General features: G+C 33.8%; 1 long non-coding RNA gene across 4 annotated transcripts in view; it reads left to right on the top strand.

The window, feature by feature from the left end:
- The window catches only part of LOC118186347 (uncharacterized), a 294871-nt gene extending 279639 nt beyond the window's left edge, over positions 1–15232 (top strand). For all 4 annotated transcript variants that reach the window (XR_015041194.1, XR_015041196.1, XR_015041195.1 and 1 more), the window contains 2 exons: positions 5790–5872; positions 14902–15232. This is a non-coding gene — a long non-coding RNA (uncharacterized LOC118186347). The remainder of the gene's footprint in view (positions 1–5789; positions 5873–14901) is intronic.
- Positions 15233–15815: the final 583 nt, after the last annotated feature.

Below are 15815 nucleotides of genomic sequence, written 5' to 3'. Positions count from 1 at the left end.
GACAACTTTCAAAAAAGAAAATCGCAGTTATATAATGTGTTATATATAAAATGTGAAATGTGCGCAAGTTGAATTTGTGCAATTCTCTTGCAAGGTATTTCTTCCACCTTCTTGGCGAACCTTCGTGGTGTAGTGGTTTGCACACTGGACCGGCGAAGGCGTTGTTAATTTTTCATCTTGTCTGCTTCAAAATACCTAATGTCTGTACATTTACTATTTTACGTGAAAATAGATAGCGGGTAAAGAAAGAAGAAGTACTATTTTGGAAGTAATGGAAAGAAAGAAGTACTATTTTTCTCATCCTTCATATTCCTGGCACATAAATATTAAATGGGAAATATTATCAACGTATCAAAATAAATTAAAATCATAATTTAAAATAGAAATCTGAATTGTTAAATTGGGATTATATGACACATTAACCATTCTACACACTGTATTATATGATACTTTACTGTTGTTATCCCTTGTGCATGGCAGTGTCTTTCCACTTCAAAAAAATTTGGAGAATTGCACAAATTCGACAACGCGCATAGAATCTGCATACCGCATTTTTAAACGTAATATATAATACATTACTGACATTGCAAGTTTGTCATTTCTGGACATAAATCTTCCGATTTTGTTGACTGACCGAGGTGGATGCTTTAATAAGGAATTATCTTATCTTGCCTATTTGGGGGATATTTTTGAGTATATACGCAACGATAAATAACTTGCGCCTGTGCGTACCCCATTGTATGTTTGAATACACGTAGATTGATGTGCTTGATACTTAACGATCATTTTGTGAGCCCTAAAGATAGTCAAACGATTTTTTTTTAACCAGCTCACTAAGTCGTTGATGACTTGGCGACTTTTCGTGTTCGCAAGTCATAATCATATATTTATTATACCTCAAATTATTTCAACCGAAAGTCCAATTTCTTTATTTCGGCGTTTAAACATTGCTATTCTATTGTTTTTATGTATAGTTTACTTACTGAAGTGTCTAGTGTGCAAATATAGAAAAATAACACTTCTCTGACTCCAATGAAACCAATATTTTATTCCTTACGATGTTATAGATTCTTATTCATAAGATTTATTTACATTTTACATGCATGTAGCATCGCGTGACAAAAACTCGAAGTTTGTTTACTTCGTTCTTCGCGGAGACTAGAAGGTGTTGCCATTCCGCTTTAACTAAATTTCATTAGAAACTTAACGGAACTGAAGCGACACTACACACCCCCTTCCTAGTGACAGCGATTATGGAAGATAATCTTTGAAGTGACTGGGGAACTTCACATGTCTGCCGGTTCTAGTAGTCTTAGTTTTATGATGAGTTTCTGAATTTTCTTCAGTGTTCTTGAGTGCAGGTGTTTCCCCAAGTTGCGCTTTCTTGGAATGGGAGTTTTGAAAAGGAATATCAGAATCTTGCACTAGGAAACATGGCTTTAGTCTGTCTATTGAAACTCTTTTAACTTTTCCTTGGATTTCAATATCGAAGTACTTATCCTTTCTTGCTCTTACAGGATACGGTCCAAGATAGACAGGCTGTAGCGACGAATTATTAATGTTGTTGTATAGGAATACGTGAGAACAGTTGGAAAGATGTTTAGAAACAAAGACTGTTCTATTTCCATGGGTGGTGGTAGAACTTGGCTTCATAGCTCTTATTATTTTCTGAAGGTTTTGAGAAAATTCAGACTGTTTCATATGAAGTACTGTTGAAAAGAATTCACCAGGTAATGCTAAAGGGGTTTCGTATACAAGTTTTGCAGATGAGCAATTTAAGTCTTCCTTGATGGCAGATCTTATGCCTAAAAGAACGAAAGGCAATGCTTCCAGCCATGATTTTGATTCGAGTAGATGACATTTGAGACTTGCTTTTAAAGTTCGGTGTTGTCTTTCGATCAGGCCATTTGCCTGTGGATGGTACTCAGTTGTAGTGTTTGTATGAAAACCAAGATATTTTCCTAAAGCTTGAAAAAGTTGGCTATCAAATTGCCGACCTTGGTCAGATGTTATGCGATTCGGAATTCCAAAGCGTGAAAAACCAAGTATAAATCAAAGCTTTAGCAATAGATTCTGCTGATTGATCTTCTAACGGTACCGCTTCGATCCATCGTGTATAACGATCGATGATGGTTAGAAGGTATTTGAATCCTTTGCAAGGAGGTAGCGGATCCACCAGATCTATGTTTAAATGCTGGAATCTGTGTGGAGGTGCTTTGAATTCTCCCAAAGATGAATGTGTATGTCTGTGAACTTTTAGATCTTTGGCAAGATAAACATGCTCTAGTCCATAGTTGGCAGTCTTTATTCATATTGGGCCATATGAAACGTCGTGTTATCAATTTTATCGTGGATCTTATTCCAGGATGAGATAAATTATGGATTGAAGAAAATATTTTCTGCCGAAACTTTGCAGGGATGTATGGTCGATTATAATTTGTAGAAGTATCACAGTAAATTTTCTTGTCGCTGTCCGGTATAGGGATCTGTAGGATTTTTAAGTTTGGGTTGTTTTTTAGTGTCTCCAAGTCGTCATCTTCTTGACAGTCTACTATAGTTTGTAAGTCTATTGCAGATGGTACAGAAATGGTGTCTATGCGAGAGAGAGCGTCAGCGACGGTATTTTCATGCCCTTGTATGAATCGGATATCGGTTGAGAACTGGCCTATATATGATAGTTGTCGAGCTTGTCGTGGTGAAGCTTTTTCCAAATTTTGTTGGAAGGCAAATGTTAGTGGTTTGTGATCCGTGTATATTGCAAAAGTTTGCCCTTCTAAGATGTATTTGAAATGTTTTACTGCTGTATAGATGGCTTAGAGTTCTCTGTCGTAGGCACTATATTTTTGTTGTGCTGATGTCAAATTTCGGGAAAAGGAACTCAAGGGTTGTTTTTCATTATTCACAATCTGATGTAAAACGGCTCCAATGGCAGTATCGGAAGCATCAGTTGTTAGCGATATTTCAGCCTTTTCGGATGGGTGAGTTAAGTTTGTGGCATAATAAGTGCATCTTTTAAGATCTGGAAGGCGTTTATTGTTTCTGCCGTCCAGTTTATTTCTTTTCTGCAGTTCTTTTTTAATACCACTGAGCAATGTTGTTAAAGGTTGTTGCAATTTCGCACAATTTGGTATGAATCTGTGATAAAAATTCACCATACCTAAAAATCGTCTTAAACTAGTAAATGACTTTGGTTCTGGGAAATTTTTGATGGCATCAACTTTCGTTGAAAGAGGTTTAAGTCCTTCAGCTGACACTTCGTATCCCAGGAATGCAAGTTTTGTTTGACCAAATTTACACTTTGCCGCATTAATACACAGGCCATATTCGTTTAGTCTCTCGAGGATTGCTCGTAGATGTTTTCGGTGAGTGTCTTCATCTGGAGAGGCTATTAGAATGTCATCCAAATAGCAAAACACGAATTCTAGTCCATTCAACACTCTGTTCATGAAACGTTGGAACGTTTGGGCCGCATTTCGTAGGCCGAACGTCATGAATGGGAACTCGAATAAGCCAAAGGGAGTGAGAATGGCCGTTTTCGGTATATCTTTTTCGCTAACTGGAATTTGTTGGTACGCTCTAATGAGGTCTATGGATGAGAAATTTTTTTTTCCAGCTAAAATGGAACTGCAATCTGTTAAAAATGGGAGAGGGTATCTATCAGGAATCGTGACGTTGTTTAACGCTCGATAGTCTTCACAAGGTCTCCAATCACCTGATTTCTTCATAGTGAGATGTAGTGGGCTCGACCAGTTACTTTTGAATGGCCTGCATAAACCCATTTGGAGCATAAATTCAAACTCCTTTTTAGCCGCTTTAAGTTTCTCAGCTGACAGTCTCCTGGCTTTAGCTAAAACTGGTGGACCTCTGGTTTCGATATAATGTTCGATGTTATGATTTTTAACTTTATTATTAACTACATTCAGTTTTAACAAATCCGGAAAATCGTTAATGATACGTTTATATGGATCATTTACGGCATTTAAAATCTGAATATTATTATTGTTATTTTGAAAACAAGGAGTTCCATTGGTTGTTAAGAATGTAGTACCATCAATCAACTTGCGATTTTTAGAATCTACCAAAAGGTTAAAATTTGCAAGAAAATCCATGCCTATTATCGGTTTGTTTACATCCGCAATTACAAAAGGCCATGTGAATGATCGTCTGAGTCCAAGATCAAGCTTGAGTAATTTTTGGCCATATGTTTTAATTTTCGTACCATTTGCAGCAAAGAGTTCTAATTTTGAGATGTTTTTTTTTATTTGCAGGCAAGGGAGGAATGACAGAAATTTCTGCCATAGTATCTATTAAAAATTGGGTAGCCGATTCTTTGTCGCTGATGAAAAGACGACTCAGCTGCACCCCTTGTCTCTTCGTCGTCAATGAGAGACGGGGAGCTGGTTTTCCGGACTATTTGTCTGTGATGTTGATGAGTAGTTGCAAGGTTGTTTACACTTAAATGACTTATCACCGAATTTTTTATGATAGTAACAAATATCACTAGACCTGTTACCACTGTAACTCCTATCTCTTGATTTGGATCGGTTACGACAATAGGGACGACTGTGGCGTTGCTTGTTTAAAGCAGAAACTTGTAAGCTAAGTTCACTAACCTGTTTTTGTAAACTTTCAATCACTTCCTTTTTTACCGTTATGGATGATGCAGCAGCTATTTGGTGAGTAACAGGGTTTAATTCCCAAATCTTATCGGCCATTGTAGCCACTTTTGACAAATCTTCATTACTAACAGATATAATGCTACGCATATTAACGGGTAAACGTTGTAGCCACAATGTTTTTAGGAAAGTGTCTGTTACTTTATTGCCCGCCAAATTACGCATGTCACACAGTAATTGAGATGGCTTTTTGTCACCCAGTTCTAACTCACTCAGTAATTTTGGGGTTTTTTGAGTCTCTGAATCAGCATATAATGAAATTAGTCTATTTTTAATTGCCTCATATTTATTATCTTGTGGTGGACTTAGCAAAATATCAGATACCTGTGACAAAATATCGAGTTCAATGGAACTTATAACATAATCATATTTTGTTTGATCTGCATTTATTTTTGCTTTTCTAAATTGTGCTTCTAGTTGAATAAACGATATTTTAGGATCTGGCTTCCAAAAAGGAGGAACTTTAACGCTTACATTGGCGACAGATGGAGTTGTTGCTTTAATTTCGGTTTCGTCTTCGTCAGCCATTGTAGAATTCGATCACGCCGGGATACACCAGTGAAGTGTCTAGTGTGCAAATATAGAAAAATAACACTTCTCTGACTCCAATGAAACCAATATTTTATTCCTTACGATGTTATACATTCTTATTCATAAGATTTATTTACATTTTACATGCATGTAGCATCGCGTGACAAAAACTCGAAGTTTGTTTACTTCGTTCTTCGCGGAGACTAGAAGGTGTTGCCATTCCGCTTTAACTAAATTTCATTAGAAACTTAACGGAACTGAAGCGACACTACACTTACATTTTGCTCTTATTTAGCTTGGAAGAAAAATAAATTAAATATAGTGAATTACAGTAAAAACAATTACTTAATATTTAATTTTTAAAAAGTTTCTTTTTTCATTTGAATGGCTTTATTTATATTTCTGTGTAGACAGGTTGAAGAAAAATAAAAGAAATACCAAAAATTTTCTTTCGGATTATTCCTTAAAGAAGGAAGTCTCAGAAAAATGATTTTCGCGTTATGTTACGATAAAGACTTTTCTTCAAGAAATATTTTGAGTTAACAGAAGACGATTAAGTTTATGTGTCTTTTTTCTTTTTAGCTTCGAAAGAAGAAGTGCCCTTCCTCTCCCCATCTTATCGAACACAAGGAATCAGACTGCCATTAAAATGTCGTCTGAATCCTGTAAGTACAATTGTTTTCTTTTTCTTCTTTTTTCATTCTTGCGTCTTTTTTTTTCTTTCTTTTCTTTTTTTTTTTTTAATACCGCTTCATTTTTTTTAACATTCGAATTTTTATTTTTTTCTGCTGTTTGCAGAAATTTGTGAATATTAAAGTATTTCAAGCATTTCATTTTCTCCCTATCCCTTCGCTAATAGGTCTCCAAAACTTTAGTTTTTCGTTTGATATTTCTCAATCTGTTATGTGCTGTCATTAAGTACTTAGACTTTTGTAATCGGTCATTTCTTCTCAAGTTTTTTTTTCTTTTAAATCACGTTTTCATTTTTTGCTTTGTCGACTGAAATACATTTTTTAAGCAATTTTAAGATGTGTTTTAATTTATTTCTGTTATGCTTCTACAAGAGGTTTCAGTAGGCTTATATAGGGTTTACGTATGAGAGAATCCTTTTTCATTTAAATTTGATACATTCTAAGCGTAAATGAGAATTTCCATTTCATTTTTTGAACTGAAATGTTTTTTGCTATAGAAATGAAATTATCATCGCAAGTTATGTGAATTAATGTTTTTCTGAATTAAAAAGAAAGTTCCTTCCTAAATGCCAAATTTTTTAGAATTAATTTCATTGCGCTTTTTTGTTTAAAATAGTGATTTTTCATCTGTATGTTAAAATTCGTATTTATTTGCGCAGAAAAAACAGTTTACACCACATAAAATAATTAGAAAATTCAGTAAAAGTTACTTCCCTAAATAAAATGACAAATTTTTAGACCAAAGACCGTTAGCCCAGAAGAGCTATTAATTTCATTTCCCTTTTTTGTTTGAAATAGCATCCGTATGTTAAAATTCGTATTTATTTGCGTATAAAAAATATTTACACAGCATAAAATAGTTAGAAAATTCAGTACATATCAAATGCGAGTAAAAAAAAATACCCAGTTGGATTAGTATAAATTTACAAAAAAGGGTAATTTAGCGTTAATGTAGCAGTGTAACAATTATGACTTAAATTTTTCTAACGGTTACTTCTAAGTCAATTTTTGTACTTACTAACTATCCCCATCTCGACCGAGCAGTCTAGTGATATTCAAGTAAAACCTTTCATCGGGTATCTTTACGTCTATTTTAGTCATACATCCTATTGCGCCTATGTTATTTGTGTTTTTCTTTTCCGTAAAAGACACATTCTCGATTTTTTTCGGTGTTTTTCTGTGCGCAAACTCGGCATCATGAATTTTAAAATGGCAAATACACGTGGGCTAAGCGCATGGCTGGGTTGACACACAAATACTTCTTGGCGACATGGTACGCTACCTCCTCTGTCTTTTCTCACGCCATTTCAATGGGAGCGCGATTATCAGAAGGTACTTTAATTTCTATCCTATGTTCCCTTGGCTTTTCATGATACTCAGTCTAGAGCCTTATGCAATTTGAAAGGCAAGTTCTGATATTAAAAGAGTAGGATATCTATCATCTACTCAGGAATCTATTGAGACTTATGATTCTGCCTGTGTATCTGTAATTCTGCCTGTGTGTCTGTGAAAGTCGCTTGCAGAGCTGTGAATAAGGTATTGAAAAGCTGGGTAAATATTAAGAAAATTAGCTTTCCGTTACGCCCTCAGTGCGTTTTACATTGTGTTAGGATATTTTTGTAATCACATTGTAACCTTAACGGGAATGGCAAGCAGCATATTATTATATTGTAAAGCTTGACGAGAAGATTTCAATTTTAGTTTTGCAACTTCCAGAAGTCCTGATTAATGAAGTTTATGTTAAGCTTACCTTTGCACTTTTGTGATGTTTTAATAATTAATCAACATCAGAAGCTATAATTCGCTAATCGTTCATATAATAACTGTGGATAGTTGCTAGGTGTTGAGTAGTTCTAAGTTGTTTTACACCATATGACTTATAAAAGAAGTTTGGTGCCACATTTTGGACTGTTTCTCGTGTATACTGTGTCTGATGTATATTAGTATATAAAAGTGCTAGGTGTAGATTAACTGCAGTCAAACTTTTATAAAAGTGGTAAATATCAACCCTAACATGAAATAATAACTACAGATGAAATGTAAATATCAACCAACCTAACGTGAAATAATAAGTACAGATGAAATATAAATATAGACGTGAAATACTAAATACAGATGAAATGTAAATATTAACCTAACGTGAAATAGTAAGTACAGATGGAATCAAATACATGAGATTAGATGGCGCAGTTAAATGCCAAATATATTTTTATTCATGGCAAGTCAACTAGCATAGACATATTAGCATGGGATATCTCTGCTCGTGCCCACCGAGCCCATGCTTTCAGACGGCACTGGAAGGGAACGTCTGGAACTTTCTAACAAAAATTGGCTTATTTTTCTCGTTGCACATTAAAAAAACCATTAAAACCAATTGTACAACCACCATTTCGCCTGAGTCCGATCGAAACTTGTGCCAAACAACTAGTCGTCTTAACAACTCGGGGAAAGCCAAAATCTGCCTGGAAGATAACGTAATACTTGCACAGTTTTAAAATTTTAAATATGTTTGTTGGTGCTGTTAGGTTCGGCTCGCCGTAGATTTCAATTAAAATTAAACTTTTTTTAGTCTGTCATCCAAGTTCCTTCTCTCGCCCAATCATATCAGTTTTTTTTTAACTAGTTACAGCAATTTTTCATCCATATGTAATATTTCTTATTTATTTCTTTATCAAGAGAAGCTTACCTGCATATAATAACTATAAAATTTAGTAGATATCAAATGCGGCAAGAAAAAACACGCAACTAAGATTGGTATAGATACTGCCAAGAATTTATTGGCACATTTAATGATAAATTCTGAATGTTAACCCAGAATGGCTATTAATTTCGTTTTGGTATTTTGCATCGAAAACTTTAAACGTCCGTTTCACTTTTCGAATTGTTGCCACTTAATGTTATAGCACTGTGTTATATTTAAAGAAATTAAATAATGAGGAATCTGCGTAAATGTATGTATGTTTCTCGCATTGTGATAAAATAACGGTACCTAGAACCATCCAATTTTAAATAACCTAATCCTCTTGCGAATATGGGCATCTGGAAGCCCAAATTTGGAATTTGTTTTATTATCGATTTCATATTTTGTAAAACTTTAACGAATTTTTGATTAACAAACTCAAGGATTTCAAAGCGAGCAATGGCAGCGTTATACAGAAAAATATGCTGATTTTAAAATTGTTTTGGATTTTGCTATCGAATTGAATTTTATGGTTGAAGTGCGAAAAATATGATATTTAATAAATAAAGGTAGCACACAAAACGTTAAAAGAAACTTTTCTTTGGGCGTAATGTAAAATCTGAAAGCTTTCAGTTATTATTATTATTATTATTATTATTATTTCCGGTGAATATTATTTGGCAATCGTGTTCAAAACTGCATCAAATAAACAGAAACTGTTATCTGCAGCTTGTCTTTGCCGTCACGTGAGATCTGATAAGTACGAAGACAAGTGCTGACGAACTGTACCATATTATCGCGCTTCTTCTTCCATTTTGTGAATACCCCCAGACGTGTTTTCTATTGGTTTCATGTAGATGCCAATCTTGGGATCGAAGTTGGCTTTGAAGTAGGCTTTGAAGTAAAAAGTGACTAATCGGCCGACTTTAGCGACTAATTACTTTAAAAAGAAAGAAACAGAAATATGAATTATGTCTTTGTAGAAGAATCCGGAACAGCTTCTAGGGTTGCTTAGCGCTTTGCAAGAATTAGAGTCACAAGTGATAATTTTGTTGATGTATTAGCAAATGCCATATAACAAACAAGTACAGGACCGACCCAAAAATCCATTAACATTTGAAAATTCAATAATGCACTGAATGATGTAGAGGTAAAAACTGACACATATGCTTGAAATGTCATAGGTTTGATATTGAAAACAAAAAAACAAAAAAACTGCAAACTGCCAACAGATGGCAGTTCATATCATTAGGCCGTTTCCTCCATTCGCAACACTTTCAAAACAAAGTGTATATTCTGCATATAAAATTATTTGTTATAGGTGCTAACAGGCCTGTGGAGTCGGTAAGGAAAATAACCGACTCCTGGAATTTAAAGACTCTTTCCCTCATATATATATATATACACATGAGTTACAGCTTACGTTTTACTAGTAAAAGACTTACTAATAAAAGAAGCTTACTACTTACTAGTAAAAGAAGTAATAGATGCTACTTACTAGTAAAAGAAGTGATAGATGCTACAGGAAAAAAAAATTATGGCATAGTAAATTATTTATATTAATTAGCATTTATTATGCAATGGAAAAACTGGCATTAGTTATTTCTAAGAAACATTATAGCTTCGGCAAGATCTTCTTTGTTAGAGAGCCATAGAAATGATTTGATAAACTTCAGAGCTGAGAAGAATCTTTCCACACTAATTTGAGTAGGAGGAAGAGCTCTTACTGTTTGGGTTACTCCTTTTAACTTTTCAGCATAGATTTTTATAAGTTCTAAAACAGGTGTCTTTCAAGCGCAATCATATTTCTCTAATTTTTTCAAAGGCCGTGTAGAAATCTTGTTTGTATTTTTTCAATTTTATATATCTAAAGGCTCTTGGTTCTTTTTCATTCGCTTTTTCTTAGCCTTTTCAATATTATCCAAAAATATTTCTCAAAATTTAATTCATCACTGGAAGATTATGACAGAGACTCAATTGCAATGTCTTCAGTTTGACTGTCCTGATTCGAATTTTCCAATTGTTCTGAGTATAATTTCATTCTTTATGAAAGTTTTTTGCCTTTTTAATTTTTCGTCATCCAAGAAAATTCGGTGTTTTGGATCTACATATATTGAACCCAGCAAGATCTCATTGTCTAGCAAACTGGTTTCTAATTTCTTCATTGAAGAAATGATTCCTTCTGCAATAAACCCTCCATTTCATGAAGAACAAACTATACATTCTTCCATTCTCGCCTCCTGTCAATTCTTCAAATTGCAGCTTTTTTGTGGCTATAAAGGGTGTAGAAAGAAGAGTTTCCAATTCTGCAAGATGATTCCTCTGTCTTTCTGTTAGCGAAACATTAGGGTTATCTACATCTTCTAAAAAAGTTTTTAATTCTAAGAATCTCATCTTTATCATCAAATATGTACTTCCTTATCGCGTCGCTTGATCAATAATTGCTCCTTTTCCTGCTCGCTTCCCAAGAATGGCATCAATTTTGAAGTTCTTCCTGCTATTGCTGCTTACCTAAATTTACCAGTGATATTTGTAACTAAAAGATTCAGTTTAATCACAATTGGCAACTTTCACATCTCTCCTCCTCCCTTATATTTATTTATTAATATGTCAATAAAATAGAAAATAACTATTTATTAATATATATAGTTCATAAATAAAATAATAACTCAGGTTGTCATTAATTTTTTTCCAATGCATTTTAATTTCATTTCAAATTCAAACTGTCCAACCAAAAACTGGAGTCGGAGTCGACCTATTTTTAGCGACTCCAGGTCCGACTCCTTTTACCCCAAAATCTGCCCGACTCCGATTCCGACTTCATGACTTCGACTACGACTCCACAGCCCTGGGTGCTAAAGCAAACAGGAATCAACGAAATATTCATATATTTTCAGAGCATGGTAAAAAATGAAGATTTACAATTAGAAGTAATTTACCTGACCAGTGATAAAGCCGAAATTATACTGCACTAAATCTTGTTGCCTTAGTTACTCCAAAAATAATAATGATCGTTATTAACGATCCTTGTAGCTTATCAATCAAATTTAATATTTCTAAATTCTTTATAAAGGCAAGAAAAATTATCGTACCTTTTCTGTCTTCCGGTTGGCCGAGGATACATCCATTCTGATCGCTGAAATATCTAAATTCAAAGATTCTTTAAAATATTGACACTTAGATTTCTATGAAATATAAACAGATTATATACATTTATATACTATTATTAGGTTACGTTTACATGAACATGACGCGCTCTCCTTCGTACAGTCACTCTAGCTCTTGTTCTGGTTCTAGTTCAATGCAAATCAGAGTTCAGTTTACGTTTTGTTTTTAATTGTTATAAAGTTTAGATGTAACGGCGCTGATTGTCCAGTGTTTAGATGTAACAATCCTCCAATAATAGTTATTTTAATTTAGATTTGAAATTGATATTAGATTTTGGTTAAATTTTACTAGTTATTAAAATTCAAGATGATGTTCATCTCTTTTATCTGTTATCCCGTTCACTTACTAAAGAACTTATTTAAAATCACCTCATTTGTTTAAAATATATAAATATATATGTATTTCGAAATATTCATGAATTTCTTTAACATTAGCTATCGACGTTTCTCTCAGCAACTCACTTTATTTTCCCCAAATTGTGATTACACGGTAGCAAATCCGATTGAAAACTTTAAGTCACGCTTTGATGTAGCCCTTTCCGCATAATAAAGAAACTTTCAAATATTCCCAGCGTGGTGAATTTTTCGGTGTAACATTGCCATTCTTTGCAAATCCTCAATTTTCACGCCGCTTTAAACTGTGCCGATATACGCCGCGTTATTTCAAAATTCATATTAATGGAAGTCCAAATACCTTTCAGGAAATCTACATCTATGCATAATGTATGACAGACTCCCACATTTTTCGCCCATTTCTTCTTGATGTTGTAAAATCTTTTCACTTCAGTTTTTTACATATTTTCCACCTTATAACAGTTTCGGAAAAAGAAGTTAGAAAGATGTCGGCATAAATATGCGAGTAATTTGTTTCTTGAAATATTTCCGAAATCGGAGAATATGGAGAAAATTAATTAATTATTCGTGTCATTTAATTTCTGTGTCTTTAAGTTTTGAAAAAGTAAAGATTATATGGGTAGTGTATTATTTATTATAGACGGAACCTTTTTTGAAAAAATGAAAGGCAATATTTCACTAATTCTGAAAAGGTTTGTGCTATTCTGTTTATGCTTATGTGTACATAGAATACACACTTCGAAAACATCGTGTGTTTAAATTGTCAAGATTGCTTTTTGATTCTGCATTTACATAGAACAAAGAACGTATTGTTTCTTTTGAAGAAGGGTTCGATTCTTGATTTATTGAGAATGGTAAAAGTTCTGAATATTATAGATATTAAGGTTCTTTTACTTCAAATTCAACACTTTTCAACTATATCAACAAGTTCTGTTTTCAAGAGAATGCATAAATAAATAATTTGCGTCAAATTTGGCAAAATTTATGCTTGGACATGCTTGGACTGACATTAGTTCTTTTTGGATTTTGAAGGATTGTGATTTGTGTACCTTTTCTTTAGTTAGCAGAAATGTTTTGCATCAGAATCTAAATTGTTTGACAAGATGGGGTCAAAAGAATTTTGCTGTTTGAAGAAAAGGAATAAATTCGAACCTGTAATGGTCTAATATACACTGAATCAGAATAATGTGGGTATGGAAACCAAGCAAGAGAGGGAAAAAAATTCAAAATATCATACTGTTTGTTAGTTTTAATTGTTTTAAATATTAATAATATTATCTTCTTTCATATTACGTACATTTTGTTACCACCAATTTACTGTAATGAGACCACTTAATTGTTACAAAATTGTAAGATGTGAATGTTTGCAAATGCCAGTTTGCATTCGCACTATATCATTCTAAACGTTTCAACCCGTAAGAAGGCAAATTTACTCTGTGATGAAGTCTCGGGCTATTTTTATTAAGGGTCGATGTCTTTCATTTATGCAATACGTAACATTGAGCATATTAATAGAAATAAAATTACACGTTGGAATGATCTAACGCTAACGCTATAAGTATCTAATTCTTAATATATTAACACTTAACGTTATGGCGTTCATATGAGGTCATATGAAATTTTATAATTGAAAATAAAAATACACGGAGGAATATTTTGCATGCTTTGCTTACAAAACTTGACGTTGTTTAGTCAGGATGGCGTTACCTTATTTTGGGTAATCTCTCTATCTATAATGCTGATATATATAATTACTTTTACGCTAATATATATTTTTAATTCTCTTTATTATTTTTGTGTTAGTTTGAGATTTAAATACCGAGCCATTATATTTGTAAATATGGAAGTAGGTACTAGGAAAGTGTAACATTGATTTTCCACAAATATACGTTAAAAATCATTTCAATTTATAACGATTCTGGTTACATCTTCTCTATCCTATGCAAGAATATATTGTAATAGATCATTTCAATTTACTTTTGGGTAGGAAAAACGCGAAATTGCGCCTGTTGTTGGCAAGAGCCTTGGACACCATACATGTGACACTATTGACTTTGCTCAGTTCCTCCCCAAGTTTTGAAGGAGAACACCCCGGAGTAGTATACGGGTTTGAGAATCTTCCTCTCCTTCTCCCCTACCATAACCTCTCAAGAGGACTTTTTGCTCACCGCATATTTAGAGTGCATCCATGCCGCTCAGACACTATATATTTACGAACATCCATGCCTTTTTCGGGATTGAACCTGGACCATTTGGAATGGCAGCCAAGCGGTAAAATCTCTGAACACTAGTAGTTCGACCGGGTTCCGGCGTATGGGTTGCCTGAATGTGCACTTTCATAGTTTTCCCGATGTGTAACGTGAACGCGATCCAATTTTCCTTGAAAACTCCTCTTCGTTCTTTCGTAGGCAGCTAGCCCTCTTGTGCTTGCCCATAATCAACCAAAATAAAGTAAATATTTCTTTAAATATATGTACATTATTTTCATTCAGACACTTACATTGGTTATAATGTTCTCCCTCGTTTTTCTCACAGCATTTAACCATGTTTCTCTTGATGTGCAATTTTTAGCATTTCTGAGTGCCACTTGAACCTTAAGACTTTAAAGCGTCATATTTATTGCAGTTTATTTCAACGCGGTGGTTAAAATATATTTGTTCATATCACGAGCTTCACGAAATTTTTGTCTTTAAAAAATTGTGAAACGTTTCAAGTTTGAGATTTGGCTGAGATGTACTTCTGGTGCACGTCCCTAAATTTGATTTGTAGTTTACTTACTTCAATTCTTTTTTCATCTGTAGGGGCGTGCATATTTGCTCTTTTACGTGGCTGCGTCTCTCCGCAGGGAAGAACCATGAAACAGAATAGAAGTCTTGATATTTTATGCTCAAAATAAAGAACAGCCGTAGTTCAAGTTTATCAGTGAAACCACTCAATACGAAGGATCCCTTCCCATACTTTGGCTCATGCGTATGTTAAATATGCTTGCTCTTCTACATACCTATGTATAATAATTCTTAAAATACATGCTGAAAGTTTCATTCGAATTGTCTCTTGTGTACAGTATCTGTTTATAATTCTGCATAATGTGTTGCATTTTTTGTTATTTGTTTCGCTTTCATTAAAATTTGTGTCTTTTATTCCTACTTTGTCATTATTCTGTTGGTATTTATTCACTTTAAAATGTTGAGTGACTGTTTTTCTTTCATAATTTCAGTCTGTAAATCATTTTTGTGATATTTGTAACTATATAATGGAGATCTGATCAAAAATCTTGAATCTTATGTTTCACATTTTTTAAAACTTAATTTTAGGTCTTGATTACGTTTTTGTGTGTTAAACCTTGTAAAATCACAACATTGTCACTCCATGTGGCCGGGCTTCGGTGGCCAGCCATGTAACAGACACATGCCAGCTTAAGTATTAAAAGTATGTGTGAAATCCAGCTTTTGGTATGTAGTTGTGGTAAATGTAAAAGTCCAGTTCATTTCGAGAGAGAGATTGAGGCTTTTCTCGTAATCGGTACTAGCATCCGATATGATGATTCCTCCCCCTCTGATCTTGTTTCAGATAGCATTAATTCTGTGGCAAATATTTCTGACATTATTCATTATAACTAACCAGAGTCTGGAAGAGAATTCGAAGTGCAGATTCTTTTGATACAATATTCCCATTATTACATTTCTTCAGATGATCACGAATAATTAATTAGCTG

The sequence above is a fragment of the Stegodyphus dumicola genome, chromosome 5 (assembly GCF_044657685.1).
Source record: "Stegodyphus dumicola isolate Sdum_Otavi_A_Nest chromosome 5, ASM4465768v1".
Classification (NCBI taxonomy): domain Eukaryota; kingdom Metazoa; phylum Arthropoda; class Arachnida; order Araneae; family Eresidae; genus Stegodyphus; species Stegodyphus dumicola.
This window is presented reverse-complemented; position numbering and strand designations above follow the sequence as displayed.